Below are 16,231 nucleotides of genomic sequence, written 5' to 3' on the forward strand. Positions count from 1 at the left end.
TAAGTAGGACTTGGGAGAGGTACAGTTACAGTAATCTTTGAAATCAGTTTCTGTTCCTAACATGGGCTAGCAGCCAACAAGAAGATCCCAATCTGTTTCAATGGCTAAAATGAAATTACTGGACTTGTTTCCCTCCTAGGTAAATTCGTTCTTCAGCTTTGCCCTGAATTTCCTTTCAGTGCTAGCCTGGCTACTCAGTTCAACATGTTAGTCCTAAAAATTCCTTATATAGTGAAGCAGGAGAAATGGAAGCCTTTTTGAAGTTCCAATGGATTTACTCAGTATTAAATGGGACAAGATTTTCTGGTTTGGTAGAATCCAGTTTACAGCTGTGCATAAGACAATAAGCTCTCCTACATGCAAGTCACAAAGGCAGATAAAAACAGGTAGAAGATTACTTCTTCTACAGGTAAAGAAGTACATTTAAAAATCAAAACTGAGCAAAGCTTCTGATTTTTTCTTGAGTTACAAAATAACTAGCCCTGTATTCAGTGAAAATTTAACTCTGCTTATATTTGTTATTTCTTTGTGCACTCATATTTTCTCTGCTGTAAGAGTTAATGGAGTTGTAATTTACCATATGCAACAAATGAACATGAGAAAATGATGTTGTCATGCAAAACCGTGTTATAAATATAACTGCCACTTTACAAAATATTGAAAAATAAGGTCATATTTTTGCAAATATGCGTAGGCTTTCTCTTCTGCAAACACATTTCCATAGTTAAATGTTTAAAAAGGATTCCCCCTGTTCTGAAGACTGCATGTTCACAGAAACATCCAACTTTGAACTGCTGCTTATCAAGTAACTGAAGAGAATAAGTATCCATGCTGGTACACGCAATTCATTTCTCTAAGCATGGTACCAGGCTGTAAAATTTATAGATACAAAAACCTGAGGAAAGACAAGTGAAGATGTAAGCATTTAGAGATGTATCCCTGTTGTATTACTATAACACATAAAAACACTCTGTGGTATCATCACAAGGAAATGTTATTATTCTGTATAAGTTTCATATTCTTTTCTTTCTAACAGAAAGGCTTTAAGTCACTAATGTAGAACCTAGGTTAACAAAACAAATAGGAAAATTTCCTGAGTCTGCAATATACCATTTTTGCTTAAGATATAAATTTAATTTTAAATGGATGGGATATTAGGAAACATGGTACCCTCTATAATGTAGAAGATGTTAATAACAAAAACCTCCAGTATATAACTTTGCCTGTCAAATTTATAAACTGCATACTTTGCAGACTTTTCTGCAAGCTCCCAGCATCAGAAGCAGTGATAATAGCAGGCAGCATACAGCATGCTGCAGCTTTTTCTCTGTGTCAGCCCATTTTCCATTTCTGAACTGGCTCTGCGCCACTGGTCATATAAACATACCACAGTTTGGGACCCCTTAATCTATGTCAGGAACCTGCGTGAAAGCAGTGAGCCCATGCAGAAGAATTGTCAAAGTTTGTACTTTAGTAAAATGAGAGATATTGATATTCTTTTAAATAGTTTTTGTGGCATATAGGTATATTCCAATTGAACAGTAATGAAGAAAACTCACTGATCTATCATGGTTTCTGTTTCGTATAAATCTTTTGATTATTTGGTTGGAAAAAACCTCTCAGATCATGTGGTATGACCTCCTGGGAGAAGCATGATGTTCCTGTACAACAAGCTAACAAAAAGTGTATCATCTCATCTGACTTATTTTTAAACATCATTAATGAAGGTGATTCAAGTTCATTGGTAGAAAATATTTTTTCATCATCTAATTGTTTGTCTGCTAAGAAATATTTCCTTCTATCTGATTCAGATCTTTCACTTTCAATTTACACTATTAATTATAACCTGTTTCTTAAGAAGAAAGCAAGCAGTTATTCCTTTAGCTTTCTCTTCAGAAGTAAGCAGCTGTACATAGCTTCAAAGATAATTAATGCTAACTTAGGGCACCATAATTTATGATAATCACCTTTGCCATGTCCATGTTTAAAAAACTGGCTGTCAAAAGATATCCTGAGTAACCAAATCAAAAACTCTAGACACAGGGACCAAACCCGACTGTTTATAAATAACGTATTCACTATTGAAGTGAGAGATATATTTTGGTCTTCTTTTTAGACCTGGATGAGTACTTTCAAAATACCTTTGGCAAACTTTTATACAAAACATTAACAATCATCTCCAGCATATCTTTGTTCTGAAAACTAGATTTACTACCACATAATCCCATGTAAAATCCCCAAATCCATGTGAATGCTACCTGTGACTATTAGATTTCACAAAAGCAGGAATTATAAAACAGTATAACTAACCATTAATTCAAATCCTGTCTTGTGCCTTTGAAATGTGTGCTGCAAATGGCAAATCAGATAAAACAACCAATCAGAGAATAGTAAGTATCTTTTGTGACCTGTTTTATTGTGATGCAAATTCAAACTTTTGCAAGAAACTTTTTAAATGATAGTCAGAACATGAATGTTTTTTGCTGAAGAACATTGCAAATTCTCATCTCAGTGAGTAATTTTGCACATTGCATAATGTTGACAGCCAGCGTGGTTGTTTATATTCTACCCGCCTCTCTTTTGAAGCCCCAGACTTATAGCACATTATTTTCTCTAAACTCATTATAGTTGGTACTAAAATATACAGATTTTCCTATAGACCATCCCATGTCCAAAGTCATGGGAAAGTTGGCTGCTTTGCCTGACCTCAAATAAGATAACTTTAAATGTGTTACTCTTGGTTTGGTGGAGGAGAAAATGATATCAAGATTGTCTCCTTTGGTTGTAAAGAGCTATATTTAAAAGAAAATAGATACATTTGAAACTAACAGCAGAACAGTAAGTGATGATACTTAAACCAGAGGAGCTGAGGTTAAGAGCTTAAAAGCTCCTCTCTAATGTTCAGGATAATCGTTACACAGCAAGATTCAAATACAAGAAAACAATAGTAAAAATTGCAACATGAGAATTGAGATAAGAGACAAGCGAATACAGAAAAACATCCCATTATTTTTGGGCACAGTCAAACTTTTAAAACTGATCCTCCTTTCCAAGGTCTGAAAATACTAGCTGCTCCTGGGAGAGAGTAAACTCTGCAACCCCCATGCTGTGCAACGCCTTCTCGAGATCCACTGCCCTGGAGCCACTGGGGCTGCTTGCATGAGAGCCCAGCATGGGGACTTGCACGTGAGGTTCACCTGTCCTAGCCCTGTTGCTTTACACAGTTCTAGTTTTGTATTGTCTCTCAGACAAAAAGTCCCCTCCAGCATGGGCAAAGCAGATTTATGCCTCCTCTACATGTGCAAAATCCTGAGCCTTGCCAGAGGCTGCAGCCATAGCCAACAGCTCAGGTTAAGAGCATTTACACCACGTCCCATAAATGACAACAGCTTGTACGGCTGGATGGGGATGTCATCCCCCAGAGGTATCTTCAGGTTTCAACACAGGACTAAATGCATGATTTTAAAGATGCCCAGAGGGATGGTAGAGGATTGCTTCCTCCATGCTCTGAGGAGAACCCCAACATGTAAAGGATGCTCACGGTAAATCCTTTGACCATATTTATATTATATTTATATTCACTCTAAGGGAAACTAAATAGAGCCTTTTTCTGCCAACAAAGGATTCATGTTGTCAGGCATGGTTACTTGATTTGTATTTATTTTTATCCGTTGAAGAGAAATTGAATTCATCTCATCTGGAAAAGAATGCTATTTTTTTTTCCAGAGAGGACAGCATATCACAAATTGGAAGGTGTGTACACTTAAGCACATTATAACACTGGAATAAAACAGCAGCCACAAATTCAGCAAGAAATCTGAGAATTGTTCTGAAAGGCCAAAAATAAAAAGACATTTTACCAGAGATGATGCCTCTTCTAGACAGACAGTGACAGCTGAGCGTCAGTGATGGATGAGGCAATTCTTGTGTGTGTATACATAGATACTAGCAAAGCCACCAGAACGTGGTATTTTTTTCCAGTGATTGTAATTGGGGTTCTACCATTACAATTAGGTTTAGCAAATTTAGGGACTAATTACCATAAGTCTAACTGTGCACACCCTCAAGAAAGAATTAAAATTAGTAATATATCTAGCCTTCTCTGACTATATGAATATTTGATATCTAACAATTTGATTTTAAAGTGACATACCTGGAGCTCAAACCTAGGAAGATACCAGGAATTAATTTGCTTCCAGAGCCATTAAGCATATAATTGAATGGTGAATTGATGCCGCCTCAATTAAATAACCTAGATGAGTTGCAGATGTCAGCTGTCTGGTCACTCTAAAAACAAACAAAGCCAACTGTATGATACTGAGGGTGACTATAGCATTGCCCAAACTTGGCCTGAGACAAGATAAACATCTGAGATCATTATTGTTGAGGGAGGAAAGGAAAAAAAGATTCCTCTGGTAAGTGTTTGTTTTTAGTTGAATGACATATGTATGAAGCTGGTAAAAGATTTAGAACATTATAAACCTTGAAAAGATAGATGAATAAGGCTACCATTAGTAGCATATATAATTACCATTAGAACATAAACACATGTGTACACACTATTACCTGCACAAAATTACTGCCATTAAAAGAACAAGTGCTGATGAGCCAGTGTTAAGGTCCTGTTTACCCTTTGGCCAAAGTATTTCTTGATGTATCTTTGAATTTACTGAGTTTCTAACATGGGGAAAAGTCTGAGAGATATAACTGTTTTAGAGGATAATGCTTAACATAAATGACAATTCCTTTTTTTCTCCTACCCTGCGTTTCATAGCTAAGTAGTGTAACCTATTTCTTTATTGTAATGATTTGATAGCAGACCTATGCACAATGTTCACGTCTGACACTATTAAATCAACCTTTACAAAAGCGGTTTAGCTGACAGTCAAAGTCTGACAGAAGACAGCAATATTGGGATTCCCGATAACAGTTGTACTTCATGTGGCTAAAGTTATCTGGGTGGGACTAGAGTGACAAAGTATTCACGAGTAGATATATTAATAACGATTCATTTAAGTCAAGTCCCTTTCAGTTTGCCCCACAGGATATACTTCTCATCCCACACCTTTAAAATAAGCATGGATAGTAACAACGCAAGAAGACTGGGATTTGAGTAACTAAAACTCACTTCCGTTATACTCGCACTTCAATGTGCCTAAGGCATCCGATCTTAGTTGTTTCAGGAGTTCCAAATTAATACACAAAATAATAGAATTTATATTCAAACATGAAAAGTTTTCCCAAGTATATACAGACTTGTGTCTTCTGATTTATTTATCCTAAACTATATCAAGGTTGATAGACTTATACTAAATCTCATTGCACTTGACATGCAGTTACACAGGAGCTTTCAGCAGGTCCTGCAGCTGGATATATGTCAGTATATTAGAACTGCCCTGCTCAAGTGCAGACGTTAATTTTCATTAGAGTCAAAATGAAATCTTTTGATTCTGCAACACAATAGGATAGATAGAAGGGAGAAGTGGGGATCAATGCTGTTAATATTATTTTCATATTATGCATACCTCTGGGACTTGATCAAACATATCAAGACCAAGTGATGTGAATTTCTGACAGTCACTCCTCTCCTCTTCCTCTATTTAAAATACACATATATGTGTGTGTGACTAGCTATATATTTATAAGCATTGTATTTAAACATATGTATGTTTTCAGTGTGGGGGGTATGTGTGTATTTATGTTTGAAGTTAAAGTAAAAACATGAGATAAGGCAATTTTCCTCCATTTACACTGCTTTCCACAACAAACAGGCACATTAAAAGGTGCTTAAAAAACAATGCAACTCAAGATAGACTGTCAGGCACTTCCTTCATCTAAATGAATGCTCATGTTTCTGGGAAAATGGATTACCTTTTTTAAAAGGATGAAGGTGTCTTCTGCCTTGGCTAATCTTACCCAACCGTCTGAGAAAGGAATGGCAGGAACCAATTTATTGAGTGTAATTATTCAGTAAGCGGGTAGCAGTAAATAACAAACATGAGCTTCTTAGAGTATACAGTCCGCAGAAAAAATACCTAATTACTGGTGATTTTTGCAAGTCTCTTTTTAGACCAGAGTCAACATCCAGCTCTCAGGAACAGTGCATCATGATCCCCTGTCGAAAGTCTTTGGGCCAACTAATCAGCACTGGATATTACTGCAGTATTTCTGTGACAGAGACAAAATGGATAATATAGCAGAATATGGATAATATAGCAGTCTCATTTTGTGAAATATAATAACTGACAATTAGTCAACCAAGTTGTCGTTAATATAAAATAAAATTATCTTAATTATATGTTTCGGCTTTATTATCCCCTCTAGCTTTATGAAAGGTAAATTGTTTGAACTACAATACTTTGGAATCTATCAATTCATAATCATCCAGATGGTTGCTGTTGCCAAAAAATATGCAAGTTTGAGATATAAGAAGAGTAAAAATGTCACTTAGTCTTCATAGCTCCTCCAAAATAAAATCAAACGTTCACTACATTGGTCTCTACACCATATAGAAAGGCAGTCTGAATGTCCCTTCCAGAAATTTGGCATATGAAAGATACAAAAAGCTAATATTAAAATTCCTTCCTTTCTACTCTTCCACTCCCTTTTTCTCCTCTTTGGCTGCTTCAAACAGTGAGATGGCTCTTCTGGTAAGAGGTTGGTCCTTATTTCTGGGCCTCATTCACGTAAGAATTTTCTAGAAATAGACCCTAGCTGTTCTTTGACTAAGAGAGAAACCTCTTAATTTGAAATGGGTTCCATCCTGTCCCTCACTTTATCAATATCTGTCATTAATACTAAATTATCTTCCAAGGAACTGAAGATCCTTGAACGTTATGGTTTCGGTTTAATCCCATATACATCTTTACCTCCTTTTTTTTTTTGTTCCTCACATATGTAAATGCACAAAAAGCATTATTTTTCAATTTTGAATTAAATCTTCTTTTTAAAAATATTAAATTCCTTAATAGTTAAGAGCTAATCTAAGTACTTTTATTCTAAACATAAAGGTAGTTTAAAGCAAAGACAGCACTGGTAGCATCACCTCTGTTTTGTACTCTCTCCTTCAGAGCCTTGAAAGATTTGCAAATGCCAGGACAATTTTTGTACTTTCTTCTAGATTTTTTGCTGGATATGTAAAGAAATTATATACGGCTGGTAATCCTACAGGCAATGCCACATTGCCTAGTGTTCTCAGAACTCAATTTTAAAAAAGTCTAATGTGTTAATAGGCTACTGCATTGTCTCGTTGGGTTTTTGCATATTTTCTTCCTTGAGTGCTGGTATTTTTAATACTCTACTAGTGGTGACAGCTGTTTCCATTGCAATTTTGTATTTAAAATCCAATTTAATCAGATTTACCTAAATGCAGATTCAACTTTGGCATCCTTCTTTAATGCTGATATCACTCCTAGAAATATGGAATAATGTTCCAATAACAGCATTTCATTCAAGACCATTCAGTGGGTTTTAGGTGACCTGGACGCATTATTGCATGATACTTCATCTCCTTCATTCTGCCTCTTTTGCTCAACATGCATATTATTTAAGCTGTAAGTTAGCATCTTCCCATATCTTTTGCAGTTTTTGATGTCTTTCCTTCTTTAAATATTCTTTGCCCTCCCACTTTATACCTCCTCTTATTCTCAAGTTACGAGCTTAGTCGCATTGTTTGTTCAGTTTTGTCATTCTCATATTTATAGTACTGGTGTTATTGGATGTGCTGTCTCCTCTGATGTTAGCATATACATTCTAGTGCTGGTCTTTTCATGGTTTCTTGGGATTTGAGTTATAGACTTCACTAGTATTAGACTTCACTTTCACAATTTAGGATACCTTGCATCTACATCTATCCAAGCTAATATTTCTCTTAAAGCCTTAATTTGCAAAGTTTGCCCAGACTATGAACATCAAAAATGAACTTCAAGTTGTTCCTTTTGCTCTTTGCATTGTCCTTTGCATGTTGCTTTTTTAATATACTATGTCTATAAAATGAGCATCACGCTTTTGTGTCCTTCTGTGTATCCATTTTTTCCATGTCTGTCACAGCTGCATGTAGAATATCAGTTATTTATTTTTTATCTAATAAATGAAAGATATTTGGAATTTTAAAAATCTTTGAATTCAGTAACTCAGATACATGACTTTCTACAACTGAATACTCTTAAAATTGTCATATGGACTACAAGTACCATTGTATTGCATTGAAACTTCAGTTTCAGTTTTAGCATCTCAAACTGGTGCAGTCTCTTGTACATTAAGAATATCTTCTTGTACGTAATCATTTTTTTTCATAATTTTGTAGGTGTTCTTGGTATTCTATTTTTTTTTTTTTTTATTTTTACAATTTCCATTCAAGATCCTGGACATTTAATCCCCATCCTTCTTCAACTTCACTTTCAGCATTCTTAACTTTCTGCTGGTTTTCTCCCCATTAGTTCCACTACTTTAATGAGCTCTCCTCATAACTTCCTAGCAGTGCAAGGGGATTTGAGGGTTGGTTGTACCTTTTTAATTTCTCTGTATTTTCTTTCTAAAGAAATTACACACAGTTGTGAAGCAAGAAAAAGGCAGAGTTCCCATCCTTCTAGGCATGAAATGTCTACCTGATCCAGAAGTTTTCAAAAAACATTATTGTAACCTTGTTACACATTACGTTGTCTTTTAAAACATTCAACTGCAAATGTAATACCCACAAAATCTAAGAATAAATGTGTATAGCTCATTAATACAACAAATAAACCAAGGTGTAGAGTGGGAATCAGAATCGTCATTTTAAAGTGCTTTGAGATAGGAAGACCACTGAATATCTGAAAGTAACTATTGTCTCTGGATTGCATGGCTATTTCTAATTCTCGTAACAGTCCTTTATCCCCTCCCCACCCTGGGAAGCACTGTTCTTGCCACAGAATTCAATAATTTTAATTAAGAAATTAATTAAAAAAATACACGTTTTGCTACTGCATTTTGAAATTCACATTTTTCTTGCTTCTTGCTTGGAGTGGGCAGAGGAGACAAATTCAGTATGACAAGCCTTAATTTGCATAGCTTTGAAGCCAGGGACATGGAGTCACTCCAAGTCAGTATGGAGACACTAGTTTATCATGTCCACGTACACTTGTTCATGCACAGCACCATCTGATGCTTATGTACTAAACAGAAATACTGGCATTAAGCTAAAGTTGTCACACAATTCAACAAGGTTTGAAAATAATTATGGCACTGCCAGTCTGGATTTGATCCCAACACTTAAGGTTGTCACTTATACAATTTCCATAAAACTGAAACGTTCCAAAAAATAGACTTACAAATTTAAAACTTTGGGTGGTTTTAGCTCATAAAATTTAGTAACTCAATTATAACAGCATGGAATGGAGAATTATGGGTAAATACTTTGAAAATCGTATCTATTTTCATTGGTAATGGGCCAAATTCTGCAGTGTTTCAAAGTTTCTACTCCTTACTAACTTTCTTTTGGCAGCCTGTCAGGTTGATTCCAACCCTCTTTTCTGCCAGATGGAATGCAAAAAAGGAAACATCTGCCTCAGTCTGCCAAGGCATTGAATCTAAAATATGCGACTGCTCCTTCCAGAGCAGGAATTGGTACTATTAAGCACAAAAGAAGCCAGACATGACTTTCTCTTGTAACAGGATACCTTTATATCACTGCACTGTGCCGGAACAATGTAAAGTGAATTGGTATAAATGAGAGGCTGACCCAATATTACTGCAAAATCATTGACATTCACACAGAGAATTTTTCTGTCAGGCACACAATTTCAAGGGGGAGGCAGGGCTATGGGAGGAGAGTTGATGTAGGTTGAAAGAAGAAATTCTTCCATTCAACTCCTGTCTCATGCTCCTGTTTCACAGTGCTGAGAATTAGTTTGTTTTCAGTATAGTGCCACTATTTCTAGTCAGTTCTTGGATCCCAAATGCCTTTTACAGAGAACCAGACATAAGATGCAACACTGCCAAGGAATGTGTTTTTCTTGGACCCCAGACCTGCACTGCCAAAACCTACAAGATGCTTTCATGCAAAGGCAAGCACCCACCACATGGCTCCCTGACTTGCTAATGCTCCTTGCACATTCAGGCTGCGTTCATTTGTGAATCATTTCCTTCATTTTTTACTCTGGTAGGGCCCCTTAAACAGTTGACTCCTACTCAGAGCAGGACTGGAACATGGAAGTCATTTTATAGACAGAAGGATGCACAGTGCAAGAGATCTGTAACTGGGCTCATCTCAAAATGAGCAGCTTCCCAGAGACATCTGTTCTCAGTGTGCCTCTGCATACACAACCTACAGCCAAGGCTCCAGCAGCCATGCAAAACCAGCAGCACTGGTGCCAGCAGTTGGCTCTCACCGCACCGTAGTCCCAGAAGGATATAAAACTGTGGGATTATATAGTGTTTCTGTAAGTTATAAAAGAAAAGGGAAGACCTCAGCACTCTCTTTGCACCCCTGACACTGAAAACAAAGTCAATTTTTTCTTTGTTAAAAAGCTCACCACCAAAACATAAATGTTTGACGTGGGTGGGAAGGGGAGAAGAGGAATGAAACAATACTGCAAAAAGGTGTGAGATATTTATTATCTGTGTTTGTTCTGCACCTAGTCTTCATCTACTTAATAAGTGTACTCAATCTTTCTATCTGACATATCATTTTTTTCTCAGACTGGGACATGCTTTGTGCTGCAGCAAAAGTAGGTTTAGTATACTAGACATCAGTGTGAGATACCTTTGTCTTTTGAAGGAAAAAATTATTTTTATAAGCTGAATTGCACTATTATTTCCACTAATTTCAGGTTCTTCAGCAGCTCTGTTTTTGCTCCCTGGTTCCTTAACTAATGTTTTTACTTTAAAGGAATAAGGACCTTGGAGGCATCAAAGGTGCTCTGAATTCTCTCAGTAGGCCACGACAGGCCTTTATTCTCCATATTAAAGTAGAGATAGTCAGTGAAGAAAAAAAAAATAGGACTGTAGTAAACAGACACACGAAAGGTGAGCCATTGATTTTTCAGTCATGTTACCAGCAGATTTTTATTGCCCGGATAAGTGGACGAGGGGTTTGAGCAACTTAATTAACCCACTAGTGGAGAGATCTCAGCCACAGATATCACAATAAAGTGTAACAGTCAGCTCTCTGAAGAGTTTTGGCCTCAAACTGATTTTTTGGCTCAAACTTAAATTCATTTTTCTGACTTTAAAGTCATTTTGAAGCTTGATTGTGTTTGTTTTGCTTCTTTATGAAATGGAAGGACATATTAAAAACACAGTGATGAAGAAATGTCTTACAAATAGATCTAAAGAAATGTCCTAATTAACGTCCCCTATTTTCTCGATCTTCTAAAAACTGTCTGTATTTGTTGAAACTTTATCTTTGATTCTATGAAGAATTTGAAATAAATTCTTAAGACTGCTCACTGCAAGTCTTTCTTGGCTGTATCTGACTGTAAGCTTCCCTTTAATTTTATTTTTACTGTTTCCTCTGTGACTGAGAGAAGCCAAATCAAAATCTTCTACTGGCAGTCTTAATATGAACAACATAGCAACTGGAGCCGTGGAGCACCACTTCTTGGCTAAAAACAAGTAGTGAGTGTACACTGTGGAGGAGGGAGCAGGAGGAAAGGGAGCTGCAGGGCCTCAATTTTGTTTTTTTAAATGTAAAACAAGTATGAAGTTAATCTGATAGAGGAAGAAATTACGAGAAATAGGGTAGGTCAAAAATGTGTATTGTATCTTCCCAGGGTATCCAAAAAAAATTGAGAGTATCCTTCTCCTCATTTGACAGAGATCTGAATGATCTCTGCTTAAGGCAGTGGGAAGAGTATAATCTTATTTCTACTAGTAATAGTTAAGAAAAAAATTGATATTTAGAATTAGCCTCCAGCATTGTCCTCAACAAGCATTAGCTGCATCTCCTCATCTGAATTTCTTCTTAAGGGCAACAAAGAGAAATATAAGGAGAGGAAACGACTGCACTTTAGAAAGAGGGACCTGTGGGATGGCTGCTGGAGGATGTCTTTGCTTGGTATCTGTAGTCAGTAGGCAGGTTCCAAATGCACCATAGGACGGTGAAAGTCTGAGGGGAGCACAGAGCTGGGATCAGTCTCACACCTGGAAAGGCAGTGAAATTTTCAGTCTTGCCTGTCTTTCCCACTGGTAGGAAAGCTAGGTCCATAGTAGAGATACTCTGGATCACAGATGCTAGGTAAGCATGGCTTTCTAGGTGACCTTCAGGTTAAGCCAAGTAATCAAGGTGTGCAGATACAGCTCAAATTCTGACTTGCTGTGTTTTGTAAATCCCTAGATATCCTGTTTTAAATGCTGATTAATGATTTTTGTCATTAATTTTAATTAGATTAGCTCTAACTTTGCAGTTAGAGGCATTCTCTTAACAGAATAAAACAAACCAGCTTGCTCTCTCTAAATACTTGGCCATTTTAAGTGGAGTACCAAAAAAAAAAAAAAAAACTCACCCTAATGAATGTGAAGTTCCAAACGCAATGAAAAAAACAACAGCACCAATTCAGCCAATGAAAAATGCATTTCTGTTGATGCTTGAAGGCATATAAGAAGTGTTAAAATATATGAGTGAGGAAATGCACTCAGTCAGAAGTACAAATCACAACGATTTAGGGAAAGATTCAAAACATTGTGAAAGAAATTCCAACAGGCATCAACAAGCAGAACAAATACACTTTCTCAGATATGATGGCTGGGAGGTTTTGCAATAGCTCATTTGGCCATACGAAGTGCCAAAATATCACGAGACAAAATGTTTACAATCCCAGCCTTTGCAGAAAATGCCTCGGCCTAAGATATCACGCACAACAGAAAAAGCCACACTGAAATCAACATCTTCTTTGCATAAACACTTTTTAATGGTTGCATACACACTGTTTAATAGTTGCAAGGCTAGCACCTTCTCAGAGGACTTATGCCAAACAGCTCTTCCTATTGACTTTGCAAAGTATTAGCCGTGGAGGTGGAAGGCAGCTTAGTGCACATGGGACTGGGCTTTGACTGCTTAGTTCTGCTCCAATATAGAAGTTTTGCTTATGAGTAAAGGGGGAAAGGCGTCCCAGTTTCCCTATGCAGCATCTATCACATTCAGGTAAATCTCTTCAGCTCTTTGACTTGGAAGTACCCTTTGCTAGGTATGCAATTGTTGCAGCTGTGGCTTATAACAGCATGGAATGCGCTCCCAGCAAGTTTGTAGATAACACCAAACTGGAGAGGGAGGGAGAGACAGTCAACATACAGGAGGGTAGGGCTGTGATTCAGAAGGGCCTTGAAAAGTTAGAGAAATGGGCTCACAGGAACATCAGGAAGTTCAGTAAAACCAACCACACTTAGGGTGGGATAACACCCTGCACCAGGACAGGCTGTGAGGCGACTGCCTAAGAGAGTAGCTCTGCAGAAAAAGAGCTAGGGGTCCACGTGAGTAATAAGTTGAACATAAGTCAGAGTTGCGCCCCTGCAGCAAAGACGGCCAACTGCGTCCTGGGCTGCGTTAGCAAGAATGCAGCCAGCAGGTCCAGGAGGGTGATCCTTCACCTCTATTTGGCAACTGTGAGACCACATCAGGAGCACTGAGTCCAGTGCTGGGGTCCCCAGTACAAGAGAGATATTAACATACTGGAGTGAGTCCAGGACAGGGCAACCAGGATGGTCACAGTACTTGGCTGACAGAGCTGGGCTTGAGAAGGCTCAGGGGAGACCTTATTACTTCCTGACTGGAGGACACAAAGTAGACAGTGTCAGACTGTCCTCGGAGGGGCACAGAGATAGGACAAGAGGCAATGGGGACAAGTTGGAACATGCAAAATTCCAATAAGATACTAGGAGAAGCTTTTGCACCATGAGATTGTTCACATACTCTGGAAGAAGGGCCCAGAGGGATTGTGGGATCTCCATCCTTAGTGCTCAAGACTTGACTGGACATGGTCCTGAGGAACCTGATGTGATTAGACCTGTTTTGAGAAGAAGGTTGGACTACGTGGCCTCTGAAGGTCCCATCCAACCTAAATTATTCTATGACTCAATAAGGATGACTTAACAGTATGACTACTCTAAGGATGTAGTGGTACAACATACAAGAAGAGAGATAAAAAGTCCAAAATTAAAAATAGAGAAGTCAGAGAGAAAGAGGCGGGGAAAGAGAAAATAGGCAAAATACAAACTAGAGGGGAAAAAAAAGGGAAAGATGGGGTAAATGTTCATGCTATAGTGATATCTTAAGAAAAGTACCCCGGTTGAGAAATAGGGTATTGTTTTAGAAATGAACTGCTACAGTATGTACTTTAGTAACATTCTTAGATATCTTAGTACAACATTTTGGAAATGCTCTAGACTAATTCTTTTTTAAAGTATACGGCATTTAAAATGATATTGTTCCAAGTAGCAGTCAGAAGTCAGGAAATGAAAAGATTTAGACTGGTTTAATTCAGCTGTTTTACAATTGTACTGAATAGTGTTAGTGGTGATATATTAATTTAACGTATGACCATGACCTATGTATCAAGAAGACCCCTGCCTCTGAGGAAATGAAGCAGGTAGTCAGTATTTCTTAGAAGCCTTACTATTTATTTATTGCACTTAACCTCCATAGTAACTTTTTACTGAATACAATAGTCTTAATCGCTTTGTGTGATTTTAGCATATGAATTCCCATAACCAGTAATGAACATCTCAGTCAGATTTGGAGAAGATATTTTTTCTGTTTCATAAAGAGGGATTTCATGTACAGACAGACTGAGAACTGTCTAAACTGCCCACTGATGCTAAGAGAAATTTGGATGCTTTGGAATGTTTCAGGAATACTTAACAAGTTTATCTCACGCGCTTAAAACACACTTATAATTGATTTCACTTGTCATCATAAGCTCCAAACCTGAATCCACTTAATTTATTTAGATATCTGAAAAATAAGTTATTTGTGGAAAGGCTGCCCTTCAACTTTGGTTTGACCAGCAAAGGTTAGATCTTTGTAATAATACAGAGGAGAGATCTCCATCACAAACTAACAGTTTCAGTAGCTGTTCCTCCTGTGGGCTGACTACTCAGGGATGTAGGGCACATACACATGATTTCATATCCATTCACCAAAAAAAAAAAAAAAGATAGTCATAGGACTGTTTAAGTCAAAGACAAATTTCAAAGGCAATGGTGCTTGTTAGTTTAATTGTTATGAACTCTGTTATTTCAGTTTGTCCAGGCTGATTTCTTCCCATTTTGCACCTTTTCACTTTATCTTTCTCATACACTTTACGCTGTCTCTACTGCCATCTTTTCAGCTTTCCTCTCTTTCATAAAGCCCACCCCAGACTGTCTTCCTGGCCTGTGAATCCAGGATACCTGATCTGCTATCCTTAGCACTACTCCTGCTGCTTGGGCTGGTTTTTTTGCACTCTTTGAGTAGAATACCCCTGAGACGGTGGGGGGAAACCTCCCTACTCCTTCTCGTGTCCAGAGGGCTCTCCCACCCGCTTTCAGGTGCTCTTCGGCGGTGGACCAGAAGGCCTAGTCTGGGGCATGCTTAAGTATTCCTATGCTGATACAGCCTTCATTCTGCCATAGAAGCTGTAAACAGATGCAGTATGCTCAGTACACACAAAATCTTATGAGAGCTATCTGCCAAATGCTAGCACATCTTTCTTGGGCATACCAAACTGAAGTGTGGTGTGCAGGTTGTGACTGGGTTTGTTTTTTTTTGTTTTGTTCTCTAAAGCTAATGTTTAAATTTCCGTGGCATTAAGAAAATACCCCTGGCACAAGGGCTTGTACGTCAGCTTTCTGCTCCTCTGTAAGAAACTTGTTCAAGTCTTTTTTTTTTTATAGGCAGTGAAAAAATATATATTTTTGGAACTACATATGACTGTACTTTAGCTGGAACATAAAAAGGAAATCAACCTGAGGCAAATATCTTGCAGAGGAAGCTCTAACCCAAACAGCAAAGGTTTAATAAAGTAAAAACAAATTGAATCTCGTATAGAAAGTGCTAGGAACATTAACTATAGACACCGTTTCTGTCTCTGTATATAGAATCCCAAGTTTTCATATACTAGTAGCGAACTGTTGACATTTTTTCTACCTTTTAATGCTATACTAGGAGGGAGTCATGATTCTGCATTTCATACAGTTTTGAGATAGCGTGTTTAGCTTGGAACAACTACGTTCTTTATTGATTTTTAATTCCTTTCTCATTGTCTAATTATATTTGCTA

This window comes from Struthio camelus, chromosome 1, assembly GCF_040807025.1.
Source record: "Struthio camelus isolate bStrCam1 chromosome 1, bStrCam1.hap1, whole genome shotgun sequence".
NCBI classification, from domain to species: domain Eukaryota; kingdom Metazoa; phylum Chordata; class Aves; order Struthioniformes; family Struthionidae; genus Struthio; species Struthio camelus.